Source organism: Olea europaea, chromosome 12 (assembly GCF_002742605.1).
Source record: "Olea europaea var. sylvestris chromosome 12, O_europaea_v1, whole genome shotgun sequence".
NCBI lineage: Eukaryota > Viridiplantae > Streptophyta > Magnoliopsida > Lamiales > Oleaceae > Olea > Olea europaea.
The window spans coordinates 27,840,929-27,847,854 of record NC_036248.1 but is presented as its reverse complement, the minus strand read 5'-3'; the positions used below and the strand labels follow the sequence as shown (position 1 = coordinate 27,847,854).

The window sequence follows — 6,926 nt, the reverse complement described above, 5'->3', positions numbered from 1 at the left end:
AATAGTAAAAAATTATATAAGGTGTATAATGCAACGCAAATGTCGAAATAAGGAAAACACCTTCATTTATTCTCTTTGATTTCTCATAATTCCAAAAATAATAATAATATTAAATTAAATAAAAAAAATTGAAATTTTTTCAACGTTTCATTAATTTTAATAATAAAATAACAAACCAAAATTGGTGCTAAACACCAGTGATACTGAACATAGTTCAATTAGCTCCACATATGAAAGAGTTTAAACTATATTATGAAAAAAGGAGTGTACGTAAGAAGAAAAAATGCCCCTGAGGTTACTCTCTTTTTCATTTTTTCCCCGGGCAATGTCAGAGACAATCCTACGACAAAATTCAATCAAGGAAAATTCGAAGCATTTCCCGACCAACTCCAACTCCAACTCCAACATGGAGGTGGCATTTTCATGAATAATAATAACCTAGGGAGGAGGATCGTGGTTGTTCATCTCTCTCTTACACACCCTTCGGAAAAACAGGATTCTTAGAGCGCCGACCTGATTGTTTTAATAGCACTGTGCCTTAAAAAGGATATACATAATCCAAATAAATCTCACCAATAATCATTATACGATCACTATAGACCATCAAAAAGAGTTGCAAGTCGGGTTTGCTTTCTCGTAAACAAGAACCCAAATAAGTGGGACAGAGAACACTGAAGCCGTAATTTACTGACTTATGCAGCACCTGGTGCACTCTCGCACTTATCGGTCTCCGTGGGCTCTGTTGCAGATGATGGTACTTCATTTCCAGATCCAGTAGTCTCAGTTGCAATCGAGTTTTGGTTGGGACTTGAATTCGGGTTCTCTGCACCTTGAGATTGCGAATCACCTCCTTAAGAGGGCGCTGGCATGGGTGTTTCTGGAGTAGTTGGCTTCACTGGAATTGGTTTTGTCATTATCGGCCTGCAAGACCTGTGAAAGCAAATAAAGTTTAAGTGGTCAGGAAAAGATTTGTACTCGGAAAGAAACCGAGATCAATACAGCTCCATTTATAGGGAAATTTTCCCTATTGGGGCTCCAACCTATTGCCCGAGTAGTATTTTGGTTACCTACATTTCATTATAGTCACACAATCAGTTCTTATCCATCGTCTAAACCTCCGCTACATCATTACGTGGACATCACATGTCGAACATTATGAAGCTAGATTTTTTTTCCAGTGCCCAAATATTTTAAGTTAGTCGTGTTTCCATGAGGTCATGTGACGATTCTACCATCAATGGCTTGTTGTACAACTGTAATAAACGTTTGAAACCAACTTGCTACATGGACATTAGGTTGGGGACCTGAATGTCCCCTTATTCAGAAGGGATGCCATTATCTTTAGCATCTCAATTATTGTGATCCTAATAATAATAAAATCTATGAGGCAACCTCAACTCTTGCAAACAAAAATATGCAAACGGTTGTGGTTCGTGTAAATTTGCAGAACCAAAGACCGAAAGTTCAGGATCAGAACCATAAATTAGACTGGAAACCAACTCATAATTACTGCCCATTTAAGAGATGATACCGGTCAAGAACTTCAGTATTTTTCCTGATATCCTCAGACAAAAGAAACTGGGGTTGCATATTTTGGAAGTGAATCCTGATGCTGCATTTTCTCTCTCAACCAAGCCTCGGCTTCCACACACTCGCTCAAAACCTGGTGATAAATTCACAATTCATTAAGACTCAACATGTCAGTATGCTCATACAGACAAAAATTATGTTTCTGTTATACGAATAAGGGGGCAGCAAATTGGGTAGAGGAACTGACTAAACATATGCATACCTTTTGCTTCTCTGCCAAGTCAATATGATCGAACTTGCCATCATCTGACAATGCTGCTTCTCTGTAACTGTTAATGCAATAAACAAGTTGATTGATCACAGATCCTCTCTCCATATGCTCCTTGTATCGCTCCTCGATTGGATCACCTTGCTGCAGATAAAAAGTCCAAGTCAATATATCCATCTCCAAAGCTTAAACAAAATATAACATGGCACCGACACCTACCTCCTGGAGCTCCTCTAGCTTTGCTATATAAACACCTTTTGTTTCATCCTCACCATCCTCGTATAACCAATCCTCGACGTGCTGAAGTTTATCAATGAACTGCTCTTTCTCCGAATCAGTCACAAACTCGTGATATTTGTCATTAAGCTACATATGGAGTAGAACTGTCAGTACTCAACTACTAAAGAATCATAAAACCATCTAATGGTCCTAGAATTTACTTTATTCCTCATATCATAAACATAAGCCTCAACAGCATTCTTCTTATCTTTTGTTTCTTCCATTACACGATCCTGCAAAGCCATCTCAAATTCCTTCTCCACGGCTTTTTTCAAATCGACAGTTGCCATTCCTCCATGTACCAGTTCCGACACGGGGACACTAGTTTTTTTAACCTTTTTCTTCTGAGCCTCTTCCTATAGACAATTAACAATACAAGTTCCTAGGTGAGAACAAAACTTGCAAGGAAAATAAAGATTCCACTCACAAATTTGTGCTTTTTTGACAGAGAGACAACAAAAATAATTAAATCTCACAGAGCAGCAGAGTTGAAGTCTTCTCCTCTCACATAAGGAATACAAAAATGGAAATATACCGGGGCACCCTTTCTAAGAAAGGAAAAACAAAAATACATGACATGTAAAATATCTGTATTTTATTCCGCATCAGCCTCAAAATATTAACCCAAAAGTAGAGGGGCCCCACTTTGACAGACCAACTTCTTTATTTTATCTTCCCATTTATTCCCAAAAACAGGCAACAAATGAGAAGAAAGAACTAAGCATGCGCGATGGAAAACTGAGAAGTGGCAATTGAACCAATAACTCAACAACATGCAATTGAAGGGGGGGGGGGGGGGGAAGAAAAAAAAAAAATAAAAAAAAAAAAACAATAACAATAACAACAACAACAACAGGGCGAGGAGGGGGGGGGGGGGGGGGGGGTAATACTAATAATAATAATAATAATAAGGTGAACAATTCTGGTGCATTGAGCAGGATGAGACTCTAATAAATGATAACAGACAACTTCCCTGATTCACATAAATAATTGCTAACTAACTTTTGCATCTGTCTCCATCCGACTGGGCTTATCTCCCAAGTCAGGGACACCATTTTCAGCCCCAGATACATCTGCAGAGCCTTTAGCATCTTGCATGTTGACATCAGTTTCAGTGGTACTTGACGGAGCAGGATCTACAGCAGCCTCGTCTGTTTCCATCTTGGTCGGTTCCTTTGCTGACTTTTTTACAACTGGAACTTCCACCTCCTCCTCTTCCAAAAGCTGATTTAAATTTCCAACAGGGCCATTATAGTTCAGAAAAATATTTAACAAAATAACTACTAGGAAGAGTTCTACACAGAGGACTTACAGTTGCTGACTCAACCGAAATAATACCATGCAGACTTAGGCGTACTTTGACCTTTAATTTTGCCCGTTCACCCTTTGTGGATTGGAAGGGTCCAATCTGTGTCTCGGATTAGAAAATATTAGAAATAAAAAGATTTCAAACAAGCAACAAATTGTAATCAGTAACATGACTGACTGAAGCACACAAATAGGTTACCGTGTAAGTGCTGATCTTTGCTGGTGCCTTCAACTCACTCACATCAGCATATTGAACATCAACCGCGAAAGTGCCAGATCTGTAGAATGTCAGAGCTTTAAAACTAGGTATTGGACTACCCTTGGGGAACACGATGGTGCTCTGCTGATTATCCATAGCTCCATTCTGAGTATCTACATCCTTTCCATGATAAAGCAATGGGGAATGGGAAGCTCTCATTAACCTCCAAATCAGAAGGTCAAGCAAATCTTAGTACAGGTCTTGTGGAGTTATTTATTTCCAATAAGAGGTCTTACAGAGCAGTTGTTCATAGACATATATAAGTAATAGAATAGGTGGGCAAATGTCCATAGACATAATTACCCATCCTATATCCAACTAAGCATGCAAAAAATCATATACTCTAAAGGAGGGAAACTAAGAAAATCCCATTGCAAATGCAATTGATAAATCAGGAAAAAAGAAGGGAGATATCCATGGGCAACCTTTCTTCCTCAAATGCAGCAAACTGCCAAAACTGCCAGTATATTCTTACTCAAAACAGAGATTTTAACCTCCTCCTTGCCCCAAGTGCTATTTCAAGATACCAATAATTATTGCAATGCAGTAAACTCGCAAACTATAAATCATTAATCTAGCATTATCCTCCCTCAATTGTACCAATCACTGTCATGGACTACTGTTCATGTATCACATACTAAAATTTATCTATTTCCAGAGGAAATCATGTTATGCTAAATTTAAATATGACTAATAACAACAGTGATGTGATAATTTCCTACGTTTTTGACCTAAAGAATCAGCATGTATGATTTGTTCACCATACAAATAAAATCAGAAAAGGTCAATGAATAAAAGGTATATAGCATTTGGCTCAACAGAATAAGAAGCTAAAGATCAAAACTGACTTATACTGCAGTCAGACCCAATGTGCTTTTTCATCCAAATTCAAAGGGTATAGGCCGCATAGCTACAAGTGAACCTATAGGAAGAACTATCAATTAAAAAGACAAATAAGTACCTGGAATTCTCGCACTTTAAACGTGGGACTAAGAATGGCACATTCTAAAGCAGAGCCTTTGGCAACACACTCGCTTGCGTTCATTGTACGCCTAGGCTCCTTTCCAAAGAACTCAGTTAAGATCTTGATTATAGCAGGAACTTGAGAGCCCGAACCAACAACCTCAACTGCATGAATATTCTCAACTGTAAGTCCAGCTTCTGCTAGAGCCTTTTCTAATGGCTTCTTCACACGTACCAAAATTGGAACACTGATCTGCTCAAACTCATCTCTCTTAATGAAACCTCTAACATCCTTCTCATCCATCAAGCACTCAATATTCAAAGGTGCCTCAGGATTTGCGCTGAGAACTTTCTTTAGCTTTTCACACCCAGCACGAAGCCTAAGGCATGCTCTTGCATTCTGAAAGACATCAATCTTATACTCGTCCTTGAACTTTGCAGCAAAGTGATGGAAAAGAACTTCATCAAAGTCCCTACCACCAAGAGACCTGTCAAACGAATGGGCTAATATTTTCAGCTGGCCTTTCTTGAATGCAGCAATACAAACTTGCATACTGGCATGCCCAACATCAATAAAAGCAACATTCAGTGGATCATTCTCAGATAAATCGATCTTATAAATGCCATAAGCTAATGCAGTGGCAGTGGTCTCATGGATAAGACGAAGAGGGTGCAAACCAGCAATCTTAGCAGCATCGATAATGGCTCTTCTCTGAAGATCAGTGAAATAAACGGGTATTCCAATGCAGCAGTCCCCTACTGCTGCATTCAAATTCTTTTCTGCGATGCTCTTCAAATTTGAAAGCGCCATCCCAAAAACCTGGGTGGGCGTAAATGTCTTCATTTCTCCTAAATATTGAGCATGTATCAAGGGGTATCCATCAAGCCCTTCAGTTACAGAGGAAGGCAATGATTTGAGATCCTGCTGCAGCTCGGGATCTGAAAACTGGCGTCCAATTAACCGCTTTATTTGAGATACAGTATTTCTTGGGTTCATCATACTGGATGAAGCTCCTGCCGTTCCTAGGAAACGTTGCTTGTCCCCGAAGCATACGACAGCAGGGGTTTCACGCTTGGACTCGTCATTGAGAACAACATCAATTCCTCTTTGTCGGGCAATCGCAACAACACAGCTCTCATTCCCAAACTCAAAACCTACCACACTCATATTTGCTGAAAATTTCAAATTTGCAGCACGGAATCAAATCCCTGTCAAAGAAGATGAAAACCTGAGGAGCAAAAAACAAAATCGCAGTTTGATATTTGACATTGATAGGGCGTTCAGATTCAAAGACTTAACATTGAAGAGAAAATTGGACCAAAACTTCCGTAAAATCCAAAATTTACTTGACAACTGCAAGCTCAAAATTTTTTAGGGATACATATACGCAATCACACAGGCATGGACAAATAATTCAAGAACACCATTATGCAGCACACACACGTGACACATAGAGAATAGGATCAAGTTCAACAAAATTGAACGTCATTGAGCAATGTCGTTAAGTTCAAGCATAAGCACAACCTCAATGACAAGTAAATCAACTTAAAATGACATCTTTTAGGATGTAAAATCAAATAATACTGTTCTATTAACTTGCGGTAAACCCAAAGGCAAATGATTCAACATGATTTGTGTATTAAATCAAAACAAAGAAATATCCACATTAACTCTATTTCATTGTGGATGCTAAATCTTAAATGAAGAGGGAAAACAAAAACTCATTAAAAATGTAAAATGCAATAAATTCTAGAACATGAAAAAACTAGAAATCAGTATATCTGACAATCATCAAAGATTTTAGGGTTTGAGGTCTACGAGATAACTCGGGAGAAGAGAATGGCTGAGAACAAGTGCGCTGGCTGCGTAGAAGATGATTTTCTTGAATTTTACTACAGAAAACTTTTGTGGTGGGGGAGAAGAATATGAAGGTAGAAGCGGTAAGAGAGGATCTGTGTAGAAAACTCAGTTGGATTCCAAATAATAGCATAAAAAGAAAAAATAAAAATAAAAAAGTTAATTTGGCCGTTAAGTGAAATGTAACAATAGTATCGAACGATATTATATCCAATTCCATATAAATAGTATCTACTAATATCGTTAAAATAAGTAGTTTATTTATTTGAGTCAATACATAAGTGGATGTAAAATTAATATAATTTTGGAGATGACAATTGAGGATAAATAATGTTAATGACTGTTCTTATTATTACATATGACTCTACCCTCGATGTAGCTAACGAGTTTAGTTTTGTGATTTTCAAAGTTTTATATGTTTCAAATCCTTTAATTAATGCAACAAAGAATTGAACATAATA

General features: G+C 37.9%; 1 pseudogene; it reads right to left on the bottom strand.

The window, feature by feature from the left end:
• Positions 1–229: 229 nt before the first annotated feature.
• On the bottom strand, positions 230–6,576 carry LOC111406274 (annotated as a pseudogene).
• Positions 6,577–6,926: the final 350 nt, after the last annotated feature.